The sequence below is a fragment of the Phascolarctos cinereus genome, unplaced genomic scaffold, assembly GCF_003287225.1.
Source record: "Phascolarctos cinereus isolate Bilbo 61053 unplaced genomic scaffold, phaCin_HiC Scaffold_6;HRSCAF=336, whole genome shotgun sequence".
Classification (NCBI taxonomy): domain Eukaryota; kingdom Metazoa; phylum Chordata; class Mammalia; order Diprotodontia; family Phascolarctidae; genus Phascolarctos; species Phascolarctos cinereus.
In genome coordinates, this window is record NW_027556069.1 from 57364 (window position 1) to 70629 (window position 13266).

Sequence of the window (13266 nt, forward strand, 5' to 3'; positions counted from 1 at the left end):
TTCAATTTCCAATTCTTTGCCACCACAGAAAGAGCCGCTATAAATATTTTTATAAATATAGGTTCTTTTCCCATTTTTATGATCTCTTTAGTATACGGACCTAGAAATGGTATTGCTGGAACAAAGGGTATGCACCTTTTTATAGCCTTTTGGGCACAGCTCCAAACTGGTTTCCAGATTGGTTGCACCAATTCACAATTCCACCAAGAATGCATTAGTGTTCCAATTTTTGACTACTGTGTCTTGCATACTTTACCTATTCTGCTGATCCACCACTCTATTTCTTAGGCAATACTAAGGAGTTTTGATGATTGCTGCTTTATAATAAAATTTAAGATCTGGAATGGCCCAGACACCTTCCCCCACATTTCTTTTCATTAGTTCCCTTGCTATTCTGGATCTTTTGTTCTTCCAAATGAATCTTTTTATTATTTTTTCTAGCTCTATAAAATAATTTTTGGTAGTTTGATTGGTATGGCACTGAATAAGTAAATTAGCTTATATAGAATTGCCATTTTTATTATATTAGCTCAGCCTACTCATGAGCAACTGATGTTTTTCCAATTATTTAGATTGGACCTTATTTCTGTGAAAATTGTTTTGTAATTTTGTTCATAGAGTTCCTGGGTTTGTTTTGGCAGGTAGACTCCTAAATATTTTATGATGCGTACTGTAACTTTAAACGGCATTTTTCTTTCTATCTCTTGCTGTTGAGCTTTATTGGTACTATATACAAATGCCAGTGATTTATGTGGGTTTATTTTATAGTCTGCACTTTGCTAAAGCTGATTATCATTTCAAGTAGTTTTTTACCTGATTCTCTAAGTATATCATCCTATGATCAGCCAAGAGTGATAGTTTTATTTCTTCTTTGCTTATTCTGATACCTTCAATTTCTTTTTCTTCTCTTACTGCTAAAGCTAACATTTCTAGTACCATATTGAACAACAGTGGTGATAATGAACATCCTTGTTTCACCTCCCATCATATTGGAAATGCCTCTAGCCTGTCCCCCATTACATATAATGCTTGCTGAAGGTTTTAGGTAAATGCTATTTATTATTTTAAGGAAGACTCCATTTATACCTATGCTTTCTAGTGTTTTTAATAGAAATGGGTGTTGTATTTTGTCAAAAGCTTTTTCTGCACCTACTAAGATGCTGATGCAGTTTCTGTTAATTTTGTTGTTGATATGATCACTTATGCTGCTAGTTTTCCTAATACTGACCCAGCCCTGCATTACTGGTATAAATCCTACCTGGTCATAGTGTATTATTCTTGTGATAAGTTGCTGTAATCTGTTTGCTAATATTTTATTTACAATTTTTGCATCTTTATTCATCAGGGAAATTGGTCTATAACTTTTTTTCTCTGTTTTGACTCTTCTCATTTTAGGTATCAGCACCACATTTGTATCATAAAAAAAAAAATGGTAAGGCTCCTTCTTCACTTATTTTCCCAAATAGTTTATATAGTATTGGAATTAATTGTTCTTTAAGTGTTTGATAGAATTCACTTGTAAATCCATCTGGCCCTGGAGATTTTTTCCTAGGGAGTTCATCAATGGCTTGTTCAATTTCTTTTTCTGAGATGGGATTATTTAAGTATTTTATTTCCTCTTCTGTTAATCTGAGCAATTTGTATTCCTGTAAATATTCTTCTATTTCACCAATATTGTCAAATTTATTGACATACAGTTGGGCAAAATACTTCCCAGTTATTGTTTTAATTTCCTCTTCCTTGGTGGTGGATTTACCCTTTACATTTTTGATACTGGTAATTTGGTTTTCTTTCTTTTTTTAATTAAATTAAGCAAAGGTTTATCTATTTTATTGTTTTTTTCATAAAATCAGCTCTTAGTTTTATTTATTAGTTCAATAGTTTTCCTAATGTGAATTTTATTAATTACTCCTTTGGTTTTCAGTATTTCTAATTTGTTGTGTAATTGAGGATTTTTAAATATTTTTTCTACTTTTTTTAGTTGTATGCCCAATTCACTGATCTCTTCTTTTTCTACTTCATTCATGTAAGCATTTAGAGATATAAAACTTCCCCTAAGAACTGCTTTCACTACATCCCATAAATTTTGATATGTTGTTTCATTATTGTCATTCTCTTGAATGAAGGTATTGATTGTTTCTGTGATTTGTTGTTTGACAACAAGTTGTTGTTTTTTTAGGATTAGATTATTTAGTTTCCAAGTATTTTTTAGTCTATCTTTCCATGGCCCTTTATTACATATCATTTTTTACTGCATCACAACCTGAAAAGGATGCATTTAATATTTCTGCCTTTCTGCACTGGACTGTGAGGTTTTATGCCCTAGTACATGGTCAATTTTTTGTGCATATGCCTTGTACCACCGAGAAAAAAAATGTATTCCTTTCTATACCCATTCAGTTTTCTTCAGAGGTCTACCATACGTGCCTTTTCTAATATTCTATTCACCTCCTTCACTTCTTTCTTGTTTATTTTGTGGTTAGATTTCTCTAGTTCAGGGAAGGGGAGGTTGAGGTCCCCCACCAGTATAGTTTTGCTGTTTATTTCTTCCTGTAACTCCCTGAACTTCTACTCTAACATATATGTTTGTAATGATATTACTTCATTGTGTATGGTGCCTTTTATCAGGGTGTAGTTTCCTTCCTTATCTCGTGTGATAAGATCTATTTTTGTTTTTGCTTTGTCTGAGATCAGGATTGTTACCCCTGCTTTTTTTACTTCAGGTGAAGCATAATATATTCTGCTCCAGCCTTTTACCTTTACCCTGTATGTGTCATTCTTTTTCAAATGTGTTTCCTGTAAACAACATATTGTAGGATTAAGGTTTTTAATCCATTCTGCAATCTGCTTCCATTTTATGGGAGAGTTCATCCTATTCATATCCATAGTTATCATTACTATCTCTGTCTTTTTCTCTATCTTTCTCCCCCTCTTTATGCTTTTCTTTCTCCTTTCTCCTTTTCCCTCCTCGCTAGTGTTTTGCTTTTGAACACAGCCTCCCTCAGTCCCAACTCCCTTCTATTAGCCCCCTCCCTTTTCTTCCCCTTTACCCTTACTACTTCTTCCCTCTCTTCTATCCTCTCTCCCTTTTCTTTCCCCTTTTCCCTCCTACTGCCTATAGGGCAAGTTAGATTTCTATACCTAACTGATTATGTTCTTCCCTTCTTGAGCCAAATCTGATTACAGAAAGGTTCAAACAAAGCTCATCTCCCTCCCTTCTTTCCCTCTGCTGTAATAGATTTTTGTGCCTATTCCTGTAATGTAATTTACCCTTGACTGCCCTCCTCCTTTCCTTTTCTCTCACTACATTTTCTTATTTAGATCAGATTAATCCACTTACTTGGATCCATTTAACCCACTTGATTAGATTATTTTTTAACATTACATCAAAGTCAACTAATGCCTACCCCCTCTATGTATACCCCTTTAATCATGGTGTAATAACAACACAGTTCTCAAGAGTTACAAGTGTCATCTTCCCTTGTAGGGAGTAAATGGATTGCCCTCATTAATAGCATGTTGTTATTTTTCTGTCCCGTTTACCTCTTTATGTCTTTCTTGAGTCTTGTATTTGTAGGTCAAATTTTCTGTTGAGCTCTGGCATTTTTTTATCAGGAAGGTTTGGAAGTCCTCTATTTCATTGAATATCCATCTCCTTCTGTGAAAGGTGATGCTCATTTTTGCTGGGTAATTGATCCTTGGTTGTAATCCAAGCTCCTTTGCCTTACAGAATATCATGTTCCATGCCCTACGGTCTTTTAATGTAGAAGCTGCAAGGTCCTGTGTAATCCTGACTGTGGTTCCATGATATTTATTTATTTTTTTTTTCTGGCTGCTTGCAGTATTTTCTGTTTGACCTGGTAATTTTGGAATTTGGCTACTATATTCCTTGGTGTTTTCAATTTGGGATCTCTTTTAGGAGGTGATTGGTCTATTCTTTCTATGGCTATTTTACCTCTGGTTCCAGGACCTTAGGGCAGTTTTCCTTGATGATTTCCTGAAAGATGATGTCTAGGCTTTTTTTTTTTTTTAATCATGATTTTCAGGTAGACTGATAATTTTTAAATTGTCTCTCCTGGATCTGTTTTCTAGGTCAGTTGTTTTACGAATGAGGTGTTTTATGTTTTCATCTATTTTTTTTCATTCTTTTGCTTCTGTTTCAGTGATTCTCACTCTCTCATGGAGTCGTTAACTTCCATTTGCTCAATTCTAATTTTTAACAAATTGTTTTCTTCTGTTAGATTTTGTACCTCCTTCATTTGGCCAATTGTAGTTTTAGGGACTTGTTTTCTTCAGTGTACTTTTTTTCCAGTTGGTCAGTTATATTTTTAAGGACTTGTTTTCTACAGTTAATTTTTGTCCTTCCTTTTCCAAGCTATTGACTGTCTCTTGAATACTTGTCACTTCTTTTCCTAATTTTTTCTTCCATCTCGCTCATTTGACTTTTAAAATCCTTCTTGAGCTCTTCTAAGAAGGCTTTTTGGGCTTCAGACCTGTTTATTCTTCTTTGAGGTTCTAGATGTGGGTTTGTTGACAACGTTGTGCTCTTCAGAATTTCGGCCTTGATCTTCAGTGTTGCCAAAATAAGAACCTATGGTACGTTTCTTTTTGCTCATGGTGTTTGCTTTTTTTCTGGCCTTTAAAGAGATCGAGCTCTCCTGCTGGGGAGCAGGGGGCACTGACCAAGTTTCTTGTGTTGGGAGCCCAGGGCTGGTTGCAGGCTTTGTGGGGGGGGGGGGCTCTGATGTTGGCAATTGGAGGCTGTAGCATTCTGGCAGCTTACCTGGTGTTTGACAGGAATCAGCAAACTGGAGCTCTAGGGGTAGGATTGGGTAGTCTGGCCCCTGGAAGTTGCCTGCTCACCCAGGCCTTTCCTTCCTTTTATTTTCTTCGGCTCCTTTCAGATGGATGTTGCAGGGTGTTTCTCAGCCTGGGGCCAGTTGGAGCTTCCCAGAGTTTTGCAGAGGCCCTGAGAGAATTGGTCACTATAGAATGCCACGGCAAGTGGTGGTTTTTTGAGCTGCTTTCCACCAGTTCCCCTGCCCCTACTGAGCATTAGTGGGTCCTGGTGTTGGTTTTTGCTTGCTCACCACCTGGGTTTAGGATCTACTCCTGGTGTGTGAGGTGGGGCTTTCCACTACTTGCTGGGATGCCTCCCATTCTGTACTGCTTCCCCCTCCCCCGGGCAAGAGGGGCCTTTCCCATTAATCCCTCAAGCTACCCGGGCTACCAAAGTGCTGTACCCTGTCTTTCTCTGGTACAGCTGTTCCAGGGTTTTTCCTGGGGCGATATTTTCTGGGCTTTCAGAGGTTAGTAAGAGACTGACTTACTACTCTGCCATCTTGGCTCCCGGAAGCCTCGAGCCATCCAAATTCTGTTGTTACTTTTTAAAAATAGATACCGGGACAGCTTTGTCTCTTTTAAGGAAAAGATAATTTTAGGACTAGGCAAGGAAGTACGTACAGGCCTCCCCATGTTATGGGTTGGGAGAAAAGAAGCTTTGTCAAGGAAATGAAGTACTAAGGCCCTCTAGAGGAGCTTCCACCATTTAAATGCTTATAAGAGTTTTACCGCTAGTCCTCCTAGCATGAACAATGCTCAAGGAAAAAGAGAAAACACAATAAACAAATAATGTAGAGGAGAACAAAATCTGGAGATCCTGGCCTTTTGGGGAGTGAGTCTCACAGTTTCCCCTCCTCTCCAATGCTAAATCCCCTGATCCAGTTTGTAGTTGTAGCTAACCATTGGAGAAGAGAGTTGTGGAAGTGATATCAGATCTTTGCAGTTGATGATGAGTCTTCTAATGTAGGGTGATGACGTCCAGAAGGAGCAGCAGCATAGATGCTCGTGTCCCAAAAGTGCCTAAGAGGTCATAAGCCTCCGTATGCAACCTGTCCAGGAATCCATTTTGATCCTGAGACACTCCTCACACTGCTGTCCTCTTGATAGTCCCTGGCCCACCTGCCAATACCACCCTCTCCTCCAGAGCTACATAAAGAGAATGATGCAAAATCTTTGCCCTTTTAGAAGCCTCTGCCTTTGCCTCCTCCTTTCACAGGGACTGGATACTGACTGTCCCTCACCTTCATCTAAGGACTCAGGGTTGCCATCAAATAGCTAAGGCACCTCCTTTCTTCCATGTAAATTCTTAACCACTATAGTTACATAGAAACTGTTTCATCTCCTTCAGGTCATTTGAAAGCAGAGCCCCTCCCATCAGTTCCACCCAATGGTTCCCCAAGCCCTCTATGAGAAGAAGGTGTTTGAGTCTTCCCAGTTGGGGTATAAGGAGAGACCTGCCAGATGAGGGGTACCTGAGCAATTTGCCTCAGGGTGTATAGAGGAAGGAGGAACCTTGAGGCCTCAGTGACCAGGTAGTGGAACAAAGAAGGAATTAAGGGGGCTCCTGCAGGTCAGCATGAGTGTCTAAAAGCATTCCATCCTTATCAGTCATGTCTTCCTGGAAGCCAGAACCAAGAAACCATTGGAATGCAGAACCAGGTACTAGTAACTCCCTATCTTAATCCCTAGGAAGGGAAAAAGGAAGATTACTATCTACAACCTTTAATTGATTTAATCTATTCTGTACATTGAAGTCTTCAGAGAGCCTTCCCAAGTATCTGAAATCTCCACATAGTCTCCATTAGATTAGTGATTCTGAAAATCTTGTCTTGGGACTCCTTGGGAGTCCCCAAGACCTTTTCAGGACATCTGGGAGGTCAAAACGATTTTCATAATAATACTAAGATGTTTTAATACAGTCAGTACTGAGAGATGTAAGCCACATAAACGTTTGTGCGGTTACCAGCTCCGTTAAGTACCGTCTTGGCCTTTAGTGCATGGTCAAGAGCTCTGTCTCTAGTTGTTGAATACCCTTGACCAGTTCACTTCAGCCTTATTATGCTGGCAGTCAAGTTTTTACAAGATGGTCAACAGAAACCAGGCAATTTGGGACCTGACACTTTCAATACCTTCCCTGTCAGGCTCCTGCAGCCTCTGTGCCAATTGCTCTGTGTGAGGGAAAGCTTGCTCCCTGTTCCATGGAGAATATTCCACATACCAGAAGGGCTCAAGCTGGGACATATCTAGCCATGTGTTCACCCCTCCAGATGTAGTGTCCTTCTTCCAATTCAACTATGATGTAAACCACAAGGCCATATCATCTCAAATTTCTGAGTATTCCAAATGTAAGAGGTGGACCTAACACTAGCCCTGTCTTAGTACATGTTTGATTTGGGGATGAAATGAGGCCCTCATGAAAGCACTGAACAAGTGACCAAAAGGTTTACCCCAACAGAGCAAGGATATGCAGCAAGGGTACCATGGCATTTGGCTTCAGCTTTGGTTGATGCAATTTTCTTTACCTCCTCATGACAATAAGTCTTAGTAGTATGGAATCAGAGCAATACATGGTGACTCTCACGGTCTTAAGCACCCCCAACTCTGGACTAGATGCTGCATGAGGAGCCTTTCATGCTCTTAGGTCGGCCAGGAAGCTGCTTCAAGAAAGCCAGGGACAATCAGGTCAAGAGGACACCTTTGTCTCCTTTAAGGGACAACTAATCCCTAAGGATTAGATAATCCTGAGGAGGAGGGGCCAGGCTTTCCTCCTGTTATAGAAGCTACAACTGGGAAACATTTGTCCTGTCATGAAATTGTTTTACTCCAAGCGTTATATAAATTCCAGTTGTTATTATATTCTTATTTTTATGTGCCCAATTCATTGATTTCTTCTCTTTTGTTGATGAAATTATTTACAGAATAAGTTTTCTCCTTATTAGGAGAAATTAATTATAAAAGCAATTATTACTGCTTTCCTGCATCCCATAAATTTTGGTACAGTGTCTCACTGTCATTTTCTTTAATGGAGTTTTCTGTTATTTCTATAATTTATTACATATTATTTCTATAATTTTGCTAAATCCTTCTAAAGGCCTCCATGTTGGGGATAGCCCAGGCTGATCACACTTAATTCGCCTCGTAGCTCTAGCTTTTGGTTTTCCTGGTCTTTATCACCTGGGTCTTCTTACTTGGAAACTTCCTGCAGTGTCTGGGGCTTTTTCTCTCTAGAACATGTCTCCACCATGCTGGCCCAAATGGGAGCATTGGTGAGCTCATTCTAGGGACCTCCACTTTCAGGATAAGCCCAGGCAGCCATGCTTTATTGCCTTCTCAGCTATGCTTCTGATTCTCCTGGATTTCACCGCTGAGGCCCAGCAGGGTACCCACTCCCCACCACTCCCTTGCTTTTCACTTCTTTTTTATGTGCTATCTTCACCATTCAAATTTAAACACCTTGAAGGAATGTCCTTCTTTTTACATGAATTTGTATTCCCAGCACTTAGCAGAAAGCTTGGCCCATAGTAAGTGTTTAATAAATTCTTGCCTGCCTGACATCAGTTCCTTAGAATTAAATAGTTTTTACAAAGGAAGAAACATATACTCACTGAGAGGGCCATCAGCTCTTCTGAGGTATAAGGGATCTTAGGGAGAAAGGGGTGGCAGAGAGAGAGAGAGAGAGAGAGAGAGAGAGAGAGAGAGAGAGAGAGAGAGACAGAGAGAGACAGAGACAGAGACAGAGACAGAGACAGAGACAGAGACAGTGTCAGAGATAGATTTGTTCTCCATTCAGTCAGGAAGTAGCAAAGGTAGGATTTTTTTACTCCAGAGCCAGCACTGTTTCCAAAACACCACCTGGGTAGGCTGACCCCCAAACCATGTAGTAGAAGGAGTATTTGGTTTAGATTTCAAAGTTTTGGGTTTCAGTGTTAGTTCTGCTGTGTGTGTGTGTGTGTGTGTGTGAGTGTGTGTGTGTGTGTGTGTGTGTGTGTGTGTGTGTGTGTGTGTGAGAGAGAGAGAGAGAGAGAGAGAGAGAGAGAGAGAGAGAGAGAACTTAATTTCTTCATCTGTAGATTAAAGGGGACCTTCTCCCATAGGTACAGTGAGTCTCTTGGAAAAGGTCACTTCATTTTCAAGGTTTTCTGTGGGGCTGCATCACCTACATCCATAGCTCACCAGCCCCAACTAATGGGTTTACCTTTAATAGTCAGCCAGAGGACACAAAGCAAAGACTTCAAAATGAAATGATGGAGTAATAAAGGTGATAATACATACCGTTTGCATAAACTTGGGGCACAAACTCCAACAAATATACTGCCCTCAGTGGAAGAGGGAAGATATGCAGAGAAAGTACATGAAGAGGCAGACTAGAGCGTGTGAAGGATGAAGCTGCAGGGAAGACCATTTGTGGAGGGGCAACTTATGTCTCTGATACAGTCAGCTGCATCTGTTGATGTTATCATGCTATTTCCATGGGGAACTTCCAGGCTTGCCTCTAACAAGTAGCAGTGTAATTTTTCCCACTGAGGGTGATTGTGAAAGGCTTCTTGTAGAAAAAGGTAGGATTTTAGCTGAGACTTGAAAGAAGTCAGGGAAGCCCAGAGGTAAAAAATGACTTCTCCAGCTCATTTTTCAGATGAGGAAACTGAGGCAAGCAGGGTTAAGTGACTTGTCCAGGGTCACACAGCTAGTAAGTGTCTGAGGCCAGATTTGAACTCAGGAAGATGTATCTTCCTGACTCCAGGAACTTCCTGACTGGCACTCCACGTACTATGCCGCCACCTAGCGGCCCTAGTCATATAATTTATGTGTCTTGGTACATAGACTTTAAAACATTTTATACATTCTGTAATTATTTTGAATGGCATTTCTGCTTTTCCTGCTGGATTTTCGGTAATAAACAGAGATGTTAATACCTTCTGTGGGTTTATTTTACATTCTGAAATTTTGCTGAATTTAAAAAACATTTCAATGAAATTTTAGCCGGCTCTTAAGGGAATCCGAGACAATCATATCATCTGCAAAAGAGTAATTGTTTCATTTCCTCTTTGCCTATGTTTGTTCTTTCAATTTGCTATTCGTCTTATTGCTATAGCTAGCTAATATTTCTAACACTTTATCACACAATAGTGCTGAAAATGGGCCTACTGGAAAGATCTCTAGCCTTGCTCCATGTGTATGGATGTTGGTTTAAAATAGACTTTTCTCCATAATACATAAAGGTCCATTTATTCCTATGCTTTATAGTGCTGTGAACATAAACGAGTGTTGAATTCTGTCAAAAGCTTTTCCTTGAAGAATGGATTGATGTAATCATATATTTTAAACACGCATTTTGTTATTCATATAATAAACCACATATATTAATGTGGCAGTTTTATCACATATTAACATGAGTTTTCCTTTTATTGAATCAATCCTTTATTTCTAGCAGAAATACAACCTGCATCATCTTCTCATAGAGGAATGTAAACAGTTTAAGCTTGTCAAACTGTTCAGACCCTTACGATTACTCTTTCATGTTTGTCTTTTTATGCTTCTCTTGATTCTTGTGTTTGAATGTCAGAGTTTCTATTCAGCGCTGGCCTTTTTGTCAGGAATACTTGAGAGCCCACTATTTCATTAAACATACATTTTTCCTCCTGAAGGATTATACTCAGTTTTGCTGGGTAGGTTATTCTTGATTGCAGTCCTAGCTCCTTTGCTCTCTGGAATATCAGACTGCAAGTCTGTGGTATTGGCATTGTTTCTTTCTACCTGCTTTCAGTATTTCCTCCTGAACCTGGGAGTTTTCCTTTTGGGATTTCTTTCAGGAGGTGACTGGTGGATTCTTTAAATTTCTACTTTGCCCTCTGGTTCTAAGATATCTAGGCAGTTTTCCTTTACAACTTCTTGAAATATGATGGCTAGGCTGCCTCATTTGAGATTTTAACAAAAGGGTAAACTGTGGCAAATCTCCAAGCAAGACAACATTTATCAACAGGGGCATGCTACCTGGCAATAAATGGGTGAGTGGCTTACCTCCGTTTATGCCAAAGACCCCGAACAAAAGGATAGTTCCCCTCATATAGGTTTGGGGGAGTACCGAACAAAGAACAGAACAGGGTAGAACAGAAGATCATGGGATCTGGTCAACACCATTGATTACCAAGCTGAGGTGCAAGGAACAGCATGATTGGTTGGAAGTTTGGTAATGGCAGCTAGCAATGACCCCACCTCTTTTCCCCCTTTCTCCTCTCCTGAAACTAAGAAGTGCTCATTGTTTGAATCCAGGTTCGAGATAGCAGCCCAGACTTTTGGACAGCAAAGCAGACATCCTTGAAGGATAGCTTGGTGATGAAAAGATATCGGGTCCAACTCCCTTGCTTTCACACACATTCCCAAGGTCAGTTAAATTCCTTGAGGCAAGAAGAGCTGGATTTTTAAACTTAACCCATTGCAGACCAGCTGAACCTTGAACTTCCACTTGAAGAATTCTAATTTTTAAGGAACTACTTTCTTCAGTGAACTTTTGTGCTTTTTTTTTTTAGCCATTTGGCCAATTCTGCTCTTGAAGGAGTCATTTTCTTCAATCACTTTTTGTGTCTCTTTTAACAAGCTGTTAATTCTCTTTTCATAATATTCTTGCATTGCTCTCATTTTGCTCACCAGTTTTCCCCTCTACCTCTCTTATTTGATAAAAAAAAAAAAAGATGGAAAAAAAAAGATCCTCTGTTCTAGGAATTCTTGTTGGGCTTGTTTCCAATCTGCATTTTTCTTTGAAGCTTTACTTGTGGATGCTTTCATGTTGTTGTGTTGTTCTGAATTTCCGTCTTGAGCTCCCCTGTCGCTAGTTCTTTTTGTTTGCTTATTTTTCCAACCTATTTCTTACCTTTGAACTTTATGTTAGTGTTGGGCTCTGCTCAGCTCTGGGGGTGGGGGTTGGGGAATGTGTGTCATTTTTCTTTTGTCCTTCTGCTGCTTTCACCACTCAACCTGAGGACCTGTAAGTTTCCAGTGCTTCCAAAGTAGTGTGTTCTGGGGAGAGGTCTGATCACTGTCTTCCTGGCCTAAGCCCTGGTCCTTACCCAGGTAGGGCCCCTGCTCCATCATGAGTATAACTGCTTCTCTCTTTGCCCTGGAACTATGATCTGTGACAGATGGCAGCTGCACCTGCTCCCAGAGCTGGTACAGGCATTCCATGGGATAGCTTTCTGACCAGCTGTTCATGCTCTTGCCATTGGTATTGCACTGCTCCCCACCATCACTGCCACCTCCACAGCCGGGTGTTGCCACCACTACCACCACTGGTGCTGCTAGCCCTTGCCCCACCATATATAGACCTCTCTGTCTCCTTAAGCTGCCCTGGGCTAGAAAAATGACTCACTGTGGCTTTTAATTGGCTTTCTTGTTCAGGATTTAGTTTGGAGGGGTTTTTTTTATTAAGTGGTTGCAGAGGGGATGCACTGGGAGAGATCATCAAAATGCTGGCTTCACTCTGCTATCTTGACTCTGCTTGCCATAAACGCAACCTCATTTTTATGCTGTTGTAGCCTCTTTGTTAATGTTTTATACAATTTTTTGGCATTAAAGCTTATAAGAGATATGGGTCTACAATTATCTTCCTCTACTCTCTGCCCCCCTCCCCTTCAGTTATTGAGACCACATTTAATGACAGAAGGTATTTAATAGGATCTTCTTCTTCTTCTTCTTCTTCTTCTTCTTCTTCTTCTTCCTCTTCTTCTTCTTCTTGTAAGCAGTTTATGAAACATTAAACTTCATACTTTTTCTTTGAATGTTTGGTCTAGTTCTGTTGTAACTCTATCTCCTGAGGTTTTTATCATTGGAAATTGGCAGTGAGATGGTGGAGAGGACAGAGTGCTGGACATGGAGTCAGAAAGAAGGAAGTTAAAATGCACCCAGACACTTACTAGCTGTGTGACTCCAGACCAGTCATTTAATCTCTGTCTCAGTTTCTTCATCTTTAAAATGGGGATAATAGTACCTAACTCCCAGGGATGTTTTGAGAATAAAATGAGATATTGGGAAAGCTCTTTGTAAAACTTTTTTTTTTTTATGCAATTGGGGTAAAGTGATTTGCCCAGAGTCACACAGGTACTGAGTGTTATGTGTCTCTCTGAGGCCAGATTTGAACTCAGATCCTCCTGACTCCAGGACCGGTGCTCTATTCACTTTGCCAAGTAGCTGTCCCTAGCACTTTGTAAAACTTAAAAGTGCTTTCGGAGGAAAGCAGAAAATGGGGGGGGGCGGGGATTTTATAGACAGTTGCTCAAATAACAGCCTCATATCTCAAATACACAGAGAACTGAGTCAAATTTATAAGAATATGAGTCATTCCCTAATTGAGAAATGGTCAATGGATATGAACAGGCAGTTTTTGGAAGAAGAAATCAAAGCTATATATAATCACATGAAAAAATGCTCTAA